We start from the raw sequence: 20,700 nt of genomic DNA, 5'->3' as shown, positions 1-20,700 counted from the left end.
TTTATCCAAAATACTCACAATATTTCAAATAATAAAAGCATATAAACCACAAGTGGATGGGGTCTCAACAAGATGTCCACCAGCCGTCTAATCACCCTCCCAGATGTAGTTAGAGAAATAGGGGTCCAGAGTTCTGGAACTCGTGCACCTCCCACTAGGTAATCTACAGTCCAGGTCTCAACCCCCCCCCATTAATCAGCCTCCACGCTTGAGGCCTTTTGGACTAAATGTCCTTCCTCCGAAGCATTATTGCTTCTGAGGAGAAGGACATTTAGTCCAAAAAGTCATCAAGCGTGACTGTGAATTTTTTTTTGTTTTTGCTTAAAATAAGCGATACATTTTAATTGATTTGCTGTCTTAATGCAATAATATGTACTAAAAATATAGCCATATTACCCCTGTGGTTGTGTTGTGTACTTCAAGTATGAAGGAGGTTTCTATTCACCTACTTACAACATTTGTTTCAAGTGTACTGAAAGTAACAAGGTTGTGTTCAGTCTAGTTTGTAAAACTACAAGTACCGGTATGCCATGCCAGAAGCCCACCGAGCATAACTTATTGCACCTATTTGACTGCACAATCACATTCCGTAGCTAGATGGTTTTGTTTTTTCCATACCAAAATCCACCCACACACACACACACACACACACACACACACACACACACACACACACACACACACACACACACACACACACACACACACACACACTTCGAAGGGCTAGCTACATCATTGCTTGGAGAGTGATAAAATGAAAAGTGTTACCAGCCAACCAGCTCCTGTCTTTTTTCATACAGGGCCTGTGACATTGCAGTTAGGAGCTGATTTGCTGGTATACTTTCTCTCCATTTTATCACTCTCCAGGTGATGATGGATTCTAGCCCAACATCTTGTGTCTCAAATCTTTGATAATAGCACTTTGCAACTGTCTTTTCACGTGTGTCATTTTGTTAAATCAAATTAGTTAATAATGTTGTCATATGTGGGCCTAACACAGAGAAGATTCGCGGAGAGTACACCCCAGTGCCTGCCTGATCTCCACTAATTCTGAGGATGTGTTTAAAAGGAAAAAAACAAACTGCAGCAGCACACTATACACTCAAACATTTTCATGACCACAGACGATAGACTGATAGCACTGACGTCTGTGGTCAGGAAAGTGTTTGAGCAGCTGGTACTGAACCACCTAAAAGCTGTGACCGGCCCCCAACTAGACCCCCTTCAGTTTGCCTATCGAGCAAATCAGTGCGTTGAGGATGCTGTTAACCTGGGCCTGCACTACATTCTGCCGCATATGGACACGCCCGGTACCTATGTGAGGGTCCTGTTTGTCGACTTTAGCTCGGCCTTCAATACTATCGTCCCCATCATCGTCTACCGCAAACTTCTCCGTTGAGGGGTCCTGGAAGCTACCTGTACCTGGATTGTAGACTTCCTGACAGATAGAAAACAAGTGGTCAAAATGGGAGAATTCTCCTCCCAAGCACGGTCCATCAGTACTGTTGCCCCTCAGGGCTATGTCCTCTCACCTCTACTCTTCGCTCTGTATACCAACGACTGCTCCTCTGAGTCTGTCAGTTAAGATCATAAAATTCGCCAATGACACCACAATCATCGGCCTCATAAAGGATGGGGACGAATCAGTGTACAGATGGGAAGTGGACCGGCTGGCCCGGTGGTGTAGCCGCTACAACCTCGAGCTCAACCCACTTAAAACTGTCAAGATGGTAGTGGACTTTAGGAAGAAGCCAGTTGGAGTTCCCCTGCTAATCATAGCCGACAGTGTGGTGTCGCTAGCGGACTCCTTCAAGTTGCTGGGGACCACAATCTCCCGAGACCTCATATGGGGGGCTCAATGCGGAGGCCATCATCGGAAAGGCTTAGCAGAGGCTGTTCTTCCTAAGGTAACTTAAGACGTTCAACATCCCACAGAAGCTCCTGCTCCTATTCTACTACGCAATTGTAGAATCTGTACTGTGCTTCTTGACAATCGTCTGGTATAGTTTCGCCAGCAAGAGAGATAAACGCAGACTCCAAAAAGTGGTCAGGTCTGCAGGGAGGATCATCGGAGTGGACTTTCCCCCTGCCCTTGATCTGTATCTGTCTAGAGCCAAAAAAAATGGGCGACTAGGATAGTTAAGGACCCGCTTTGCCCTGGCCATGGCACGCCCAACATGCTGCCATCTGGCAGACGATACTGCGCCATTCCCACCAGATCAAACAAAAGCCTCAAAAGCTTCTTTCCTCAAGCAGTACACCTGCTGAACTCCTGACCAACTGACATCCTGGTAGACCGCCCAGTTGCTCTATTCTATTCTTCTGCACATAATGAACACTTTGTCCCCTATGGTTCTTTTATCCGAAGACTGCACATGTCCCGTCCCAACCCCCTCCATATCTGCTGCACTGTAAACCGAAAACAAATTCCTAGTATATGCAAGTATACCTGGCCAATAAGCTGATTCTGATTCTATAATGGGAATGACCCATGATGTAGAATCTTTGTTTTTACATGTAGAAGCTAGCCACAATGAATGCAACAATGGCTTCTCCGTCTGGATGGTTGCAATACACGTATGACATCACAAAATGGGAAGAAAATGAATTTGTGCTGCAAGCGTGTGTAAGGCATGCTTTAACTTGAAGATAAAATACTTGTGTAGCTATTCAGGCTTGCACATTTAATTACATCCTCCAACAAGACTCAACATTTGTTTGGCCTGGGGTAGAGTGATAAACCAGTTTGTGGAGCTCACCTGTACTACTGGCTGGTGTGACGCTGGTGACGGTTATTCAAGTTTAAGGTTAAAGCTATGTGAGGTTTTTGGGTGAATGATATAAATTTGCAGTTAGTAGCCCTTGAAGTAAGTAGATAGTTTCCTGTTCATAAAGCACTGTAATTACAGGCTATTGTACTCTGCTCTCCATCTGTACTTTTCACATTGCCACGTTGTACTTTGTCTCTTTACAGGGGCCCTAGCACCGGAGTTTCCATCATTAAGTGACCATTCCGCTCAAAGTGTTAATTTAGTGGTATAATAATTTCTTTGCTTAGATTTCAGAATGTTTCTCTTAAGTTATGGCTATAAGTTATGTTCACAAAATACAAAATATTGGCCCCAACGTTTCCTGTTGTATTTTGTCTTATTTCATAAAGTATAACCTATTATTAAGAGGGGTTTCAAGGGAAAAAATGGTTTATATTTGTTTTTGTTAGATTTATTTAAATATACATATATATATATATACCGCGAGTAACCTCGAGGTCAACCGCTGACCGCAAAGTTCCCACCATTGAATATAATGGAGCGCCTATGCGCTATGCGCCGCCTGACAGCTCAGACGCGCACAGCCAATCAGGAGAGTGCCACGACGTGGCGCTCCCTGATTGGCTCAAGGGACCCTCTTTGACAGCAGTCACGGGGGATCTCGGCAGTCGGGGAAAGGGGTCCCATGTGTAAACATGGGACCCTTTCAGTGCGTGGATCGTGTTTTGCGTTTTTTTATTTTGCCAAGTACGTGGATTACAAACTCTGAAGAGGACCGATCTACACAGGATTGTTGTGAGTATAATTTAATTTACAGGTAACCCGTGGATTCTACGTGGAGAAGGGGACCGAGCCTCGTGTCAAGATAGGTAAGTATGTGTGTATGTCGGTGTGCATGTATGTAATAAAGTTATACTGTCACTGTGTGTGTGTGTGTGTACTGTTTTTATTTTGGTATTTTTTTGTATTAGAACTACAGGTACCAGCGGGCCTGTTTCCCCCCGCATGCTGGTACTTGTGGTTCTCCAAGTACCAGCTTGCGGGGGAGGCTTGCTGGGACTTGTAGTTCTGCTACAAAAAAACAATATTCTTTTTTTTTAGACTTGGCTATCAGCCTCCCATCTGCCACCCTTGGATGGGGGGGGGGGGGGCAGCCTCTGGCTTCACCCCTGACCCTTAGGTGGCTGGAGGGCGGGGACCCCTTGATTTAAGGGGTCCCCACTCCTCCAGGGTACCCCGGCCAGGGGTGACTAGTTGGGGATTTTTTTTGCCACGGCCGCAGGGACCTGTATAAAAGTGTCCCCCGGCTGTGGCTTTATCTCTCTAGCTAGTGGAGCCCGGTGCTGGTGTTAAAAATATGGGGGACCCCTACGTGTTTTGTCCCCCGTATTTTTGGTACCAGGACCGGACACAGAGCTTGGTGCTGGTTGTTAAAATACGGGGTATCCCCTGTCATTTTCTTCCCCGTATTTTTGCAACCAGGACCGGCTCAAAGAGCCCGTGGCTGGTTATGCTTTGGAGGGGGGACCCCGCGCAATTTTTTTCACGGTTTTTTGAACTCTTTTTTTTGTGCTGTCCATGAAGTCGAATCCAGGACGCACATTATCGTCAATTGGTCCGTTTTTCGACAGCGGGACTGTCTAATCCGTTTTTTATTGAATGTTTAATTCGGGTCCTGGCGGCCGGGATTCGACTGTCGAATCCAAAAACGGTCGAATTCCAGCCAGAATTCGACCGCAATTGCATATACCCCTTTGTGTGAACTGCTGATGGTTTACACTTCTGTTTGTGCAGTGATGGGAGCTGGTCTTCAAATAAAACTTTATGCTAGGACTTTACAAATGACACTTAATTGTACCCAACTTACATAATATAAATTGTTCAGTTATTGGTTGCTGCAGACATAATAGAAGGCGTCTTATTTTATTGGCCCCATCAGTGACCTTTGTTTTGTTTTTTTGTGTTTTGAGAGATGTGGAGGAGGGCATTCTATTGATCAATACAAAATATGCTCTAGTTCACTATATACACCCATCTGGCGTAATCGTAAAACCACCTGCTGATTATTACGTTGGTCCCCCTCGTGCTGCCTGAACAACTTTGACCTGCTGAGGCACAAGACCACTGAAGGTGATGCAGTTAAAATACCAGCTGTCGGAATCCTGACGTTAAGGAGACCTACACCGGAATCCTGACAGCTGATACAATACGGACGCTTGGAATTCCGACCACCTCCTGGTATTCCCACTCGGTTGGCGGGACCACGCCACCATCCGAATGGGAATAGAACATGTGGTGAATGCAGTGAGCCACTGTGCCAGATGCATGGGGACTTGCGGTCAGAATTCCGTCAAACTGGATGCCGATGACTGTATACGGACAGCCAGCATTCAGTCTGCCGGGGATATCCTATGTATTCCCTCTGAAGGTGTCATGTGGTATCAGGCACTAAGATGTTAGCAGTCCTGTAATTAACTTATGTAAGTTGCAAGGAAGAGCATGGCTTGGATCTGTTTTTCCTGCAAATCCCACAGCTGCTCAGTCGGATTGAGATCTGGAGAGTTTGAAGGCCAAGCCAACACCTTGATCTCTTTGTCTGTGTGGCAGAGCATTATTTTGCTGAAACAGGCCATAGCCATCAGGGAATACCATTGCCACGAAGGAATGCACTTTGTCAGCAATAATGTGTAGGTAGGTGGTAGTTTTCCCAGCAGAAAATTGCACAGACAATCACGCTGCCTCCACCATCTTGCCTTCTTCCCATAATGCATATTGGTGCCATCTCTTCCCCATGTAAATGACGCACACTCACCCACTCCTCCACATTATTCAAAAGCATAGGCGATTCATTCAGTTTTTGTGTATACCTATATAAGGTTACTTTTTCAGTTGGTACAAATAAATCTACCTGTCTGTGGGTGGCCAGACCATTGAAGAATGCCATCTCTAGTGTGAAGCATGGTAGAGGGAGCAGATGCCATGGGGAACCTTCTTTTCTTCAGGAACTAAAAAACCTGGGCATCATAAACCCGAGTCATGCCGCGGGCAGCAAGTGATTTTTGTCTCTGAAATACCCTTCTTGGTCATTTTTTCAGGGTCACAGTATACATGGGACTGTTACGCTTCATTACTGTACTTAGCCGACTCTGCTGCACCCGCATGCTTTTAAAGGGGTGTGGTATGGAGGGTCGACAACAGTTAGGTCGACCACTATTGATCAACAGTAAGTAGGCAGACATGGGTTCTAGGTCTACAGGTACTCTAGATCGACATGAGGTTTTTTCCCCCCACTTTTTTTTGGTGTAGTTTTCTCCGTACATTGTCCGGGAACCCCAATTAGTGCACTGCATCCCATCAAATGGCTCGCTTCGCTCGCCATGCTTCGGGCAAGGTTACCGCTCCCAATTGTAGTCCATGTGGATTGTAAAGTACGAAAAAGTTCAAAAAATGAAGGGAAAAAAAAGTGAAAAACTCATGTCGACCTAGAACATGTCGACCAATAGTGGTCGACCTAGACACTGTCGACCTAAGTCTTGTCGACCTAGAGAACGGATACCCTTTTAAAGGTATGTCAGTCAGGATCTCAGCCTTGGTAGCTTAATAATTTTAATGAAATAAGCTCCAGCTGCCTGCAAGTCTCATGTCTGGCTCATCCCATCTGTTTATACTTTGATATCGTTGTGCACTCCCTTCCCCCTCATCTGGAAGTTTGCTCCTGTTTGTATGGTGACATTCTTGAGATCTGTACACCAGGGCATCATTTCTATACATCTATATGAAGTGAGGGAAAAACATCTGTAAGGTTAATGAGTCGGGTAAATAAAGTACTTGTGTGTCATACTCTGCATTCCTGCTAGCCAGTCATTGCTTTGAATTGCTGATCACACTTACGTTAGCTTCACCCTCCTTTCCCCTGACATTTTTTTAATTCTGCCATCATATATAGTAAATGCCAAAAAAGAAAATCCTTAAACTGGCCCAGTTTGTGTTCACAGCCTTTTAGTTAACTATTTAGATGCTGTACAATTCATACTGTACTAGAGGATGAAAATATTGAGAGGATTTGACTTTAAGTAAACATATGGCCAGGCTCAGAGAAGGTGTCGCACAGTGCAGTGGTGGATTCCATACACTACTGAATACTGCAGTGTGTTCTAGAGTGCGAACAGTGAGAGACGAGCGTTAGTACAGTGTAGGAAGGCGCAGGCCCAGGAGCTGTTGCTGCTGTGGGGATGTTCAGTTAATTCCCATAGGGCAGATAGTAAGCCTTTCCTGGAGTGAGGCCACATACTGCATTGCATCAGGCTACTCCGCGTTCCACATAAGCCAGCACTATGCTCAGCTCATTGCTACGGAGTGTGATGTCCATCTCCCACTATTACCAGTGCCAAAGTCTGACGCACACATGTCACCACAGATTAATAATCGATGCAGACACAAGAAGTACCTAATTATCATCTTGTTGTCCATGCTCGGGGTGTGTTGCAGTCCTTTTTATGCTGCTCATACAGAAAGCTTTGATAAACGTGTGATTTATGGCATGTAGGTGAAGTGTCTCCATGATTCAACTTTTGCAATACGCCTGTGTGTATATTTTTTATTTCTCTAACGTCCTAAGTGGATGCTGGGGACTCCGTAAGGACCATGGGGAATAGCGGCTCCGCAGGAGACTGGGCACATCTAAAGAAAGCTTTAGGACTATCTGGTGTGCACTGGCTCCTCCCCCTATGACCCTCCTCCAAGCCTCAGTTAGATCTCTGTGCCCGAACGAGAAGGGTGCACACTAGGGGCTCTCCTGAGCTTCTTAGTGAAAGTTTTAGTTTAGGTTTTTTATTTTCAGTGAGACCTGCTGGCAACAGGCTCACTGCATCGAGGGACTAAGGGGAGAAGAAGCGAACTCACCTGCGTGCAGAGTGGATTGGACTTCTTTGGCTACTGGACATTAGCTCCAGAGGGACGATCACAGGCCCAGCTTGGATGGGTCCCAGAGCTGTGCCGCCGGCCCCCTTACAGAGCCAGAAGGCAGAAGAGGTCCTGTCTTCAACAAGGTAGCGCACAGCACTGCAGCTGTGCGCCATTGCTCTCAGCACACTTCACACTTCGGTCACTGAGGGTGCAGGGCGCTGGGGGGGGGGCGCCCTGAGACGCAATAAAAACACCTTGGATGGCAAAAAATGCATCACATATAGCTCCTGGGCTATATGGATGCATTTAACCCCTGCCAGAATACATAGAAAAACGGGAGATAGGCTCCGCCCCCTTATCGGCGGCCTTATCTCCTCAGCACACTGGCGCCATTTTCCCTCACAGCTCCGTTGGAGGGAAGCTCCCTGGCTCTCCCCTGCAGTCACTACACTACAGAAAGGGTTAAAAAAGAGAGGGGGGCACTAATTAGGCGCAGTATTAACTATACAGCAGCTATAAGGGGAAAAACACTTTTTATATAAGGTTATCCCTGTATATATATATATAGCGCTCTGGTGTGTGCTGGCAAACTCTCCCTCTGTCTCCCCAAAGGGCTAGTGGGGTCCTGTCCTCTATCAGAGCATTTCCTGTGTGTGTGCTGTATGTCGGTACTTTTGTGTCGACATGTATGAGGAGAAAAATGATGTGGAGACGGAGCAGATTGCCTGTAATAGTGATGTCACCCCCTAGGGGGTCGACACCTGAGTGGATGAACTGTTGGAAGGAATTACGTGACAGTGTCAGCTCTGTATAAAAGACAGTGGTTGACATGAGACAGCCGGCTACTCAGCTTGTGCCTGTCCAGACGTCTCATAGGCCGTCAGGGGCTCTAAAGCGCCCGTTACCTCAGATGGCAGATATAGACGCCGACACGGATACTGACTCCAGTGTCGACGGTGAAGAGACGAATGTGACTTCCAGTAGGGCCACACGTTACATGATTGAGGCAATGAAAAATGTTTTACACATTTCTGATAATACGAGTACCACCAAAAAAGGGGTATTATGTTCGGTGAGGAAAAACTACCTGTAGTTTTCCTGAATCTGAGAAATGAAATGAGGTGTGTGATGATGCGTGGGTTTCCCCCGATAACAACTGATAATTTCTAAAATGTTATTGGCATTATATCCTTTCCCGCCAGAGGTTAGGGTGCGTTGGGAAACACCCCCTAGGGTGGATAAAGCGCTCACACGCTTGTAAGGGCTCTACCTTCGCCTGAGATGGCCGCCCTTAAGGATCCTGCTGATAGAAAGCAGGAGGGTATCCTAAAAGGTATTTACACATACTGGTGTTATACTGCGACCAGCAATCGCCTCAGCCTGGATGTGCAGTGCTGGGTTGACGTGGTCGGATTCCCTGACTGAAAATATTGATACCCTAGATAGGGACAGTATATTTTTGCCTATAGAGCATTTAAAAGATGCATTTCTATATATGCGTGATGCACAGCGGAATATTTGCCGACTGGCATCAAGTCTAAGTGCGTTGTCCATTTCTACCAGTAGAGGGTTATGGACACGTCAGTGGTCAGGTGATGCGTTTTCCAAACGGCATTTGGAAGTATTGCTTTATTAAGGGAGGAGTTATTTGGGGTCGGTCTTTCAGACCTGGTGGCCACGGCAACAGCTGGGAATTCCACGTTTGTACCCCAGGTCGCCTCTCAACATGAGAAGACGCTGTATTATCAGGCGCAGTCTTTTCGTGGACAAGCGGGCAAAAGGTTCCTCATTTCTGCCCCGTGACAGAGGGAGAGGAAAAAGGCTGCAGAAATCAGCCAGTTCCAAGGAACAGAAACCCTCTCCCGCCTCTGCCAAGCCCTCAGTATACGCTGGGGCTTTACAAGCAGAATCAGGCACGGTGGGGGGCCCGTCTCAATGAATTTCAGCGCGCAGTGGGCTCACTCGCAAGTAGACCCCTGGATCCTTCAGGTGATATCTCAGGGGTACAAATTAGAATTCGAGACGTCTCCCCCTCGCCGTTTCCTAAAGTCGGCTTTACCGATGTCTCCTTCTGACAGGGAGACAGTTTTGGAAGCCATTCACAAGCTGTATTCCCAGCAGGTGATAATCAAGATACCCCTCCTGCAACAGGGAACGGGGTATTATTCCACACTGTTGTGGTACCGAAGCAGGACGGCTCGGTGAGACCGATTCTAAATCTAAAATCTTTGAACACTTACATACAGAGGTTCAAATTCAAGATTGAGTCACTCAGAGCAGTGATTGCGAACCTGGAAGAAGGGGACTACATGATGTCTCGGGACATCAAGGATGCTTACCTTCATGTCAAATTTTACCCTTCTCACCAAGGGTACCTCAGGTTTATGGTACAGAACTGTCACTATCCGTTCAGACGCTGCCGTATGGATGGTCCACGGCACCCCGGGTCTTTACCAAGGTAATGGCCGAAATGATGATATTCCTTCGAAGGAAGTGAATTTTAGTTATCCCTTGGACAATTCCCTGATAAGGTTAAGATCCAGGGAACAGTTGGAGGTCGGTGTAGCACTATCTCAGGTAGTGTTGCGGCAGCACGATTGGATTCTCAATATTCCAAAATCGCACCTGGTTCCGACGACGTGTCTTCTGTTCCTAGGGATGATCCTGGACACAGTCCAGAAAAAGGTGTTTCTCCCGGAGGAGAAAGCCAGGGAGTTATCCGAGCTAGTCAGGAACCTCCTAAAACCGAGCCAAGTCTCAGTGCATCAATGCACAAGGGTTCTGGGTAAAATGGTGGCTTCCTACAAAGCAATCCCATTCGGCAGATTCCACGCAAGAACTTTCCAGTGGGACCTGCTGGACAAATGGTCCGGGTCGCATCTTCAGATGCATCAGCGGATAACCCTGTCACCAAGGACAAGGGTGTCCCTCCTGTGGTGGTTGCAGAGTGCTCATCTTCTAGAGGGCCGCAGATTAGGCATTCAGGACTGGGTCCTGGTGACCACGGATGCCAGCCTGCGAGGCTGGGGAGCAGTCACACAGGGAAGGAATATCCAGGGCTTATGGTCAAGCCTGGAGACATCACTTCACATAAATATCCTGAAGCTAAGGGACATTTACAATGCTCTAAGCTTAGCAAGACCTCTGCTTCAAGGTCAGCCGGTGTTGATCCAGTCGGACAACATCACGGCAGTCACCCACGTAAACAGACAGGGTGGCACAAGAAGCAGGAGGGCAATGGCAGAAGCTGCAAGGATTCTTCGCTGGGCGGAAAATCATGTGATAGCACTGTCAGCAGTATTCATTCCGGGAGTGGACAACTGGGAAGCAGACTTCCTCAGCACGACCTCCACCCGGGAGAGTGGGGACTTCACCCAGAAGTCTTCCACATGATTAAAAACTCGACAGGTATTGCGCCAGGTCCAGGGACCCTCAGGCAATAAGCTGTAGACGCTCTGGTAACACCGTGGGTGTACCAGTCAGGGTATGTGTTCCCTCCTCTGCCTCTCATACCCAAGGTACTGAGATTGATAAGATGGAGAGGAGTAAGCACTATATTCGTGGTTCCGGATTGGCCAAGAAGGACTTGGTAACCGGAACTTCAAGAGATGCTCACGGAGGATCCGTGGCCTCTACCTCTAAGGGACCTGCTCCAGCAAGGACCCTGTCTGTTCCAAGACTTACCGCGGCTGCGTTTGACGGCATGGCGGTTGAACGCCAGATCCTGAAGGAAAAAAGGCATTCCGGATGAAGTCATCCCTATCCTGATCAAAGCCAGGAAGGATGTAACCGCAAAACATTATCACCGCAATTGGCGAAAATATGTTGCGTGGTGCGAGGCCAGTAAGGCCCGACGGAGGAAATTCAACTGGGTCGATTTCTACATTTCCTGGCGCGTGTCAGAATTGGCGGCTTTATCCTGAAAAAGCCCTTATCTGATTTTCCATTCGGACAGGGCGGAATTGAGGACTCGTCCTCAGTTTCTCCCCAAGGTGGTTTCAGCGTTTCACCTGAACCAACCTATTGGTGGTGCCTGCGGCTACTAGGGACTTGGAGGCCTCCAAGTTGCTAGACGTGGTCAGTGCCCTGAAAATATATGTTTCCAGGACGGCTGGAGTCAGGAAATCTGACTCGCTGTTTATCCTGTATGCACCCAACAAGCTGGGTGCTCCTGCTTCTAAGCAGACTATTGCTCGTTGGATTTGTAGTACAATTCAGCTTGCACATTCTGTGGCAGGCCTGCCACAGCCAAAAATCTGTAAATGCCCACTCCACAAGGAAGGTGGGCTCATCTTGGGCGGCTGCCCGAGGGGTCTCGGCTTTACAACTTTGCCGAGCAGCTACTTGGTCAGGAGCAAATACGTTTGTAAAATTCTACAAAATTGATATCCTGGCTGAGGAGGACCTGGAGTTCTCTCATTTGGTGCTGCAGAGTCATCCGCACTCTCCCGCCCGTTTGGGAGCTTTGGTATAATCCCCATGGTCCGTACGGAGTCCCCAGCATCCACTTAGGGCGTTAGAGAAAATAAGAATTTACTTACCGATAATTCTATTTCTCATAGTCCGTAGTGGATGCTGGGCGCCCATCCCAAGTGCGGATTGTCTGCAATACTTGTACATAGTTATTGTTACAAAAATCGGGTTATTATTGTTGTGAGCCATCTTTCAGAGGCTCCTCTGTTATCATGCTGTTAACTGGGTTCAGATCACAGGTTATACGGTGTGATTGGTGTGGCTGGTATGAGTCTTACCCGGGATTCAAAATCCTTCCTTATTGTGTACGCTCGTCCGGGCACAGTATCCTAACTGAGGCTTGGAGGAGGGTCATAGGGGGAGGAGCCAGTGCACACCAGATAGTCCTAAAGCTTTCTTTAGATGTGCCCAGTCTCCTGCGGAGCCGCTATTCCCCATGGTCCTGACGGAGTCCCCAGCATCCACTACGGACTATGAGAAATAGAATTATCGGTAAGTAAATTCTTATTTTCTATCTACTATATATATATGTGTGTGTGTGTGTGTGTGTGTGTGTGTGTGTGTGTGTGTGTAGCATGCAGAGTTGGGCGGCACTCGCGGCGCAGGAAAAATCAGACAGGCAAGTCTGGAAGTTGCAGTCAACGTTTCAATGTGTATTATAACATTTTCGTCAGGATAAAAATACAATGTGTTACTCACCCTTTTAACTCCGTCTGACGGTCCATGGCGCCTCCTGCCAGCCACATCCCGCTCCGTCCAACTGATGACGTCATCACGAGGCGCCAGCCGCGGCGTCATGGAGCGTCCGGACCGGAGCACACAAAAGATCACCTGTGACAAACATAATTGCAAACAAAAATTACATACAAAGCACACATTTAGACTCAGAAAAACAGTATCGGTCACAGGAAAACAGTGATACTAAGTATAAAATATGTATCAACTTGAAGTAAAACAAAATACATAATAGTATATAGCAATAAGAATGTTTAACCAATACTGATTTAATGGGAGAACTGCACAGGACAAGGGCAGCGACACCCATCAGATGACAACAGTAACAAAATAAAATAAAAATTAATTATACTAACAACGACACAATAAGCAGCTACTATTAGTCATATGAAGCTAATACTGGTTATAGCAGCAATGCGCTATCCATCAAGGATACATTATAGGAAAGCTGATAAACCTGCTTGTTCATTTAACCCTTTAGGGGATAGGGTATCCAGTATGAAAATCCACTTAGCCTCAGCTCTGAGTAGAAGTTGTGCCCGGTCACCTCCTCGTTTTAATGGGGGGATATGGTCAATAATTCGATGTCGCAAGACAGCAACAGAATGTTTGGCCTGCAAGAAATGTCTTGCAACAGGTTGGTCACTTCGACCAGAAGAGATTGCAGCCCTAATGGAGGCACGGTGTCCGGCCATCCGTTCTTTGAACATACAATCCGTTTTCCCCACGTAGTGGAGGCCGCACGGGCAACTCAATACATAAACTACAAATTTAGTAGTGCAAGTGACACGATGTTTGATTCTAAATTTCTTCCCCGTAAAGGGGTGATAAAACGAATCACCTGTCAGCATGTGGCTGCATGTAGTGCAGCCCAAGCATTTAAAACATCCTGGGCAGGAAGACTTGAGAAATGTGGTTGTAGGAGTTTTTTTGGGGATACTTTCTACATTTGTTTTAACAATAAAATCACGAATGTTTTTGCCTCTGCGATATGCTGGCATAATCCGTGTGTTGGTCTGAAAACCAATTTTCTTATCAGTTTGTATGATAGGCCAAAATTTTTTGGTTATTTTGCTAACTTCGGAGCTCAGAGTATTAAACTGATTAACCCAGATTAATCGATTGGTATGATCAGTTTGTTTAGCAGGGTTCAGCGTAGCGTTTCTCTGTATTTTGAGTACTTTTTCTTTAATCGCTAATAAGTCTAATTGGTTGTAGCCCCTCTGCACAAATTTAGTGATCATATTGTCACATTCCACAGCTAGTTGGGATTCGTCACTGATGATACGTTTAAGGCGCAGCATCTGGGAATAAGGGAGTCCCTTGCGTAATGAGATAGGGTGATGGCTAGATGCCAATAGAAGATTATTCCTATCCGTGCTTTTGGTAAATAAAGATGTATTAATTTGACCATCACGTATTGAAATCTGTACATCTAAGAAGTTAATACTTTTATCATGTATAGTGTACGTAAATTTGACCGGGGAATCAGACAAATTATGAGAATCAAGTAATGATTCGAGTAAATTACGGGGTCCGGTCCACAACAATAACAGGTCATCAATGTATCGCAAATACAACAGAACAAAAGGTTTAGTTGTCACATTGGATAGGAACAACTCGTCCTCAACCAGCAACATGTAACTGTTGGCGAATGAGGGCGAGACGTTGCTCCCCATGGAACAACCTGACAGCTGTAAGTAAAAATTGTTGTTAAATAAAAAGTAATTACGCTGTAAAGTTAACTGTAATAAATTCATAAACAACTCAATATTGGGTCCTAAAAAGTAAGGATTATTACGGATTAAGATTTCCACAGCTTTAAGTCCTTCCATGTGGGGGATGCATGTATAGAGATTTTTAACATCGATCGTTGCCAATATGCAGCTGTTTGGAACAGACTGGATGGTTGCAAGTTTGTTGAGAAGTGTTGTAGTGTCCTTGAGACAGTGATCAATCGATTGAATGCAGGGTTGCAGATAATGGTCCAGAAAGATGGAAATTTTCTGGAACAACTACCCTCTTGCCGAAATTATCGGGCGTCCTGGAGGAGATTTGCTGTCTTTATGTACTTTGGGTATTGAATACAGTATTGGTACCACTGGAAATCTTGTAGTTAAAGCTTCAGACTGTGCTGATGTTAAAGAGCCATCCTTGACTGCCTGGGACAAAACGTTATCAAGTTCCTTTTTAAAAGATATGGTAGGGTCAGAGGGTAACTTTCGGTAGGTGGTATAGTCTGCTAGTTGACGATCCAACTCAGCTATGTAATCATGTACATTTTGTATCACTAGGGCTCCCCCCTTGTCTGCCGGACGTATAACTATATCGTCATATTTACTAAGATCATTGAGAGCTTGCCATTCACTCTTAGATAGATTAGAGTGGATATGTTTAGCATGTTTGAACGTATTTTGAACTTGATGGTCCACCGTCCTGGAGAACACTTTGATAGATTTATTTTGAGACACAGGATCAAATCTGGATTTAACCCGAAGAGCAGGAGGCATTGTCGTGTGCATAGAAGGAGTAGTTGGATGCTGTGAAAAATATTCTTTTAGGCGAAGTTGTCGCTCTAGTTTGAATTGTTCAATTTTCAAATTGAAGAGATCTGGTTTGGTGGTAGGGACAAAATTCAGGCCTTTAGACAATACTTGTAATTCAATTGGAGAGAATTGTCGATCTGATAAATTAAATATCATCTCCGTTTTGAGTAGGTTGTTTTTCTTTGTCGCCGACCTTTTGCACTGGCCACCTCGCCTCGTGAAATGGCGCCTGGATTTGAAGGTGCTGCTGGTGTGCGAACCCCTAAAGGGGGTAAACCCTGACTGGGGCAAGGAATTTCAGCTTCACTAGCTGTTGCTGTGCCCTCCGTAGAGGAATCAGTGTCCAGGTGGTGTGCATTAAAGCGGTTAAAGGGACGTCGCCTCGCTGGTCGTTTGGCAATCGGAGTACCTGAGACCCAAGGATAAACCTGTCTCTTGGCGTAGTCATTATTCACAGTGTCCAGTTTATTCCGTTTATATGAAATCAGGTCTCTCTGATATTTCTCCATTTGTGTAGTGAGTTTATCATACCAGTTTGTGGAGGTATCCATCAAAAGAGTCGGTTTATGAGCAGTCTCAAAGATATCAATTTGGGCCCGAATAGACGCAAGCTCCCGAGTGACCTCCTCGATAACCAGGAGGATTAGGTCATAAGAACACTTGTTCAGAATAGAGACCCATTTTTTACAAAAAGCTGCATTGAATCTCTCAATTGTGGGGATATTCTTGATACGGAAACCCCTCGGTATTTTTCCTTGTCGATGATAATCCGATAAGGTTACCCCATGGTAATAAAAATCTTTTTCTCTGCGTTTGAGTTTAAACAATTCACGGAAGAGCTGGATGTTATCAGGTATGCCACCCGTGGCCACAAGGTCTTCCTTAAAGCGCAATCTAGTTGCATCGATGTCGGAATAACTGAAGGTCTCGCCTGGTGTCAGATCAATCGCTGAAAACAGATCATCCAATTCTGTGTCGGTGGGTGCCGACATCATGAGTCTGTGCAGGACTCACTGTGAGAAAAAATGGTGCAGAGAGATAGTGATGTGTCGAAATGACACGTGTTACTGTGCTCCACACCCAAAAGTCCAGACGTGATAATGAACAGGGATGGGTGCCTGTGTGTGACCATAAACCTGCACGGTTGTAATGGTCCAAATATATTTGCCAAATTCACGGCACTCCTAATTCCCAAATACTTGTAAAATCCACAGGATATGGCCGGTGCCCTCCCTGGTTACAGCGAGCGCTGTGTCCAATGTAGCATGCAGAGTTGGGCGGCACTCGCGGCGCAGGAAAAAACAGACAGGCAAGTCTGGAAGTTGCTGTCAACGTTTCAATGTGTATTATAACATTTTCGTCAGGATAAAAATACAATGTGTTACTCACCCTTTTAACTCCGTCTGACGGTCCATGGCGCCTCCTGCCAGCCGCATCCCGCTCCGTCCAACTGATGACGTCATCACGAGGCGCCAGCCGCGGCGTCATGGAGCGTCCGGACCGGAGCACACAAAAGATCACCTGTGACAAACATAATTGCAAACAAAAATTACATACACATTATATATGTATGTATGTGTATATATACACATACATATATGTATATGTGTGTGTGTGTATATATATATATATATATATATATATATATGTGTATACGTGTGTGTGTGTGTATATATATATATGTATGTGTGTGTGTATATATATATATATATATGTGTGTGTGTGTGTGTGTGTGTGTGTATATATATATATATATATATATATATATATAAACACTCACTTCCTCCAAACTGGAAAAAAGAAATTAGACCAGCACTCACGTTTTTGAAGAGAAAAAAAGGTAGTTTAATCCTGACAAACCATCTGGAAGTAACTACTGCTACGATCCACGGATCGTAGCAGTAGTTACTTCTCTTCAAAAACGTGAGTGCTGGTCTAATTTCTTTTTTCCAGTTTGGAGGAAGTGAGTGTTTATATATCAATTGCCAGGACCCTGCACCAGAATCATTGTTACTGACATAGAGTGCTGTCACTTTTGTTACAAATTATATATATATATATATATATATATGTACTATAAACTTTTGAAGTTACTATTAAAAGTACTCCAGTAGATATTAAATATAAGTTTGTTTCCATAAGTGAAGTGCCAATACATAAAGTTTAAAGACGGGTCCTCAGTGTGTTTATGGGACTGATCCCCATCTGTGTACTGAGCACAAAACTGTAGATTTGGAATGCCAGGACTTTGTTTCCTTTATGCATCTAATTGTTTAATTCTTGCACAAGCATAAGTTCCATATTATTTAACATACTGGCTACTTTTTGTATTTTTCCATTTGTCTTCCTACACGTGCTGGGTATTGCACTTAGAAGCTGGTACTGTTCCTCTATGAACTTGTCCTGTAAGTGCAGCCTCTTCAGCCTCATGACTGTGGCGTGTTGGCTAAGTGTCTTTTACTGTCCTCTCTCTGCACCTCCGTGCAGACTGCAGCGTGTGATTTTACATGTGAATGCTTTATAAATATCTTCCAAGAGCAATTTATTTTTCTAATTAGCCTGAGCAGCCCCTGCTTTGCATAGAGCTTCAAGCCGCACTCAATAAATCAATTTAAATGCACAGCTGCTGATGTACAATTTCTGTCTCATTCTCCTCCTTTCTCAGTCTCTCTCCCTCCTCATCTCTTCTCCATTCCCTTTAGGCACCCAAAAAGCCTGCTAATTAACATGGCTAATGAATCTTTTTACCATATGCAGGATTAAACACTGCTAGTGCCTCAAATCGCAGAGACGAGCCGTGACACTTCCCACTGATTGTGCGTGACACTCTGGAACTGTCCTTATCGCACACAGATGCAAGTCCCCAGGATCTCTGTAAAATGGGATCCGGTCTCTAGGTCGACACTATCTAGGTCGACCACTATTGGTCGACAGGGTCTCCAGGTCAACATCCTAGGTCGACAGGTCAAAAGGTTGACATGAGCTTTTCACCATTTTTTTTTTCTTTTTTAACCTTTTCATATTTAACGATCCACATGGACTACAATTGGGACCGGTAACCTGTACCGAGCGCAGCGAGGCACCTTGCCCGAAGCCGCGAGCCATGCGAGGGGACACTGTGCACTAATTGGGGTTTCCGGTCACTGTACGAAAAAAACTACACAAAAAAACCACAAACTCATGTTGACCTAGAACATGTCGACCTAGTTACTGTCGACCAATAGTGGTCGACCTAGACACTGTCGACCTAGTTACTATCTACCTTCCATACCACACCGCTGTAAAATAGTTATTTAAAACTCACGCTCTTTGTATCATCTTATTAAAAAAAGTTATGCAAAAACAAACCAGAGCTGTATGTTGGACAAAGGAGTTAACAGAATCCAAGCATTAGCACTCGGTATACCTGCATCTTTTATTGATTTTTTTCCCATTACTTCATAGGCAGAGAAACATTCTACTATATTTGATATTTTGATAACTGGGAGTTCTCTCATTAGTGTTTATAGATGAACTAGCCTTTATCTTGGCTGTATGAAGAAAAAGGGCTCCATAGAACAATGTAATACTCCCCTATGAAAGAGACCATTTTGACTGGGACATACTATTTTGTCTCTCTGGACATACAGATGGCTATTCTGTACTGACTTTGGTTAAACCCAAAAACTATCCAGAGCTTAGCACCAAGTCTAATAAAATGTAATGTATAAAAATCAGTATGTATGAGAAACAATTGATATATAAAATGTTTTTTTGTTCCTGTCTTGCAGAACACCTACTAAAATGCCAAGTGCAGCGTCCCTTTGGTTTATGTAGCTCTCCGGCCTACTTAAACTCAGGTGAGTAATAATGACTTCTTATTTTTGTCCCAAGATACGCATCATTATAGTGCTAGAAATTTGGAAGGCAGAGACAAAATCATGTAATTCCCCCACTTATATGCTTCACCTGCTGTACAAAGAAAACACCTGGGTCCATCCTGGGTTATTGAACTCTGTTTCAGTTTGTGTCACAGAGGTTTGAAACCCCATTCACACTGCATACTGGCCTCAGGTTATTGCTGGGTCTTCCCTTTGCCAGCGCTCGAAGATGACATCATCTCCAAACGCCTGTGATCAGGCTCTCAGTGTGCTATTAGCGTGACTCGGGTCAGATGGACAAACCATTCATACTGCGAGCTATCCTGGTAGCTATTAGGGTCGAATTCCCAGGTAAGACGAGTAGGATCCAGGGTGCCCCATCAATAACCCGTGTGAATAGGGGTATTTGAAAGCAAGTGGTACAAGACACACATTGTACCACTGCGCTCGCCACAGGTTCTATTCCCACTCTATGGGTGTCGTGGACACTCACGGGTGGGAATAGTCCTTGTTGGTCGGCTTACCGACCGTCAGGATAGTGAGGGTTCAGGATGTAGGTACCGGTGTTGTGAGAAGCGGTCTCCTGACCACCGGTCACATTATTACATCCCGTGTAATGCACCTAGCATCACATCTAAAGGCTTCAGCGTAGTCTGCCTTACGTATAGTGGTATCCAGAGTGTGATGTGAATTGTATGAAGGAGATAATAGACAGTGGCCTATCCTCAACTTTTCCCCTATAGATTCATTTTGGGTAAGGCCAAAAAGGCCACTGGATTAATTGGGCTGTTTTTCATCAGAGATGATCCAGAATATAAGCGGATTTAAGGAGAATGGATTCAAGGTTACTCAGATTTCAGTGTCCTGCAGGTAGTGTGTGCTTGGGTTATTCTGTATTATGTGTGATCCAGAGATATTGCCACTGATTGGGGTGGTGCATTACTCATCATTGTTTGTTTGTAAGCCGCCACAATCTTCCGCAGCACTGGGTAGTCAGAGCTACAGTATAAATCATACAAATCTAAGCAGAACACCTACAGACAAGGTTGTGGAAAGGCGATTCAGATGTGTGCGCCTGAAGTACTAATACATTGCATTTCTGTATGTTGCACCTGATATGGATCCGCACGCAGTGACGATGTTTGTGGGATTGTTTGCCACTGCCTATATGCAGAGAAGTCCGAAAACCCCTACTACATGTGTTACACAGTCTGTATACACAATGGCGCTGTTACAGACGCAGCAGGGTCCACCTCTTAGTCATGCCCCTAGTGTTCTGAGACATGATCACACTTGATTCAGGGTTCTGCAGTATGTGCTGCTTTACTGTATAATGTATTTTAATCATAATTTTGTAATGCACCACCACTATTGTGCACCTTCCAGAGAATATTAAATACTGAACTGTAG

General features: G+C 45.1%; 1 protein-coding gene across 3 annotated transcripts in view; it reads left to right on the top strand.

The window, feature by feature from the left end:
* Window positions 1–20,700, top strand: part of NCOA3 (nuclear receptor coactivator 3) — a 329,159-nt gene that overhangs the window by 211,496 nt on the left and 96,963 nt on the right. For all 3 annotated transcript variants that reach the window (XM_063958907.1, XM_063958905.1, XM_063958906.1), the window contains one exon: window positions 19,201–19,269. The gene's annotated coding sequence lies outside the window, so the exon portion shown is untranslated. The remainder of the gene's footprint in view (window positions 1–19,200; window positions 19,270–20,700) is intronic.

This window comes from Pseudophryne corroboree, chromosome 3, assembly GCF_028390025.1.
Source record: "Pseudophryne corroboree isolate aPseCor3 chromosome 3, aPseCor3.hap2, whole genome shotgun sequence".
NCBI classification, from domain to species: Eukaryota; Metazoa; Chordata; class Amphibia; order Anura; family Myobatrachidae; genus Pseudophryne; species Pseudophryne corroboree.
Note: the sequence above shows the minus strand (reverse complement) of the source record. Positions and strands in the feature narration are given on the sequence as shown.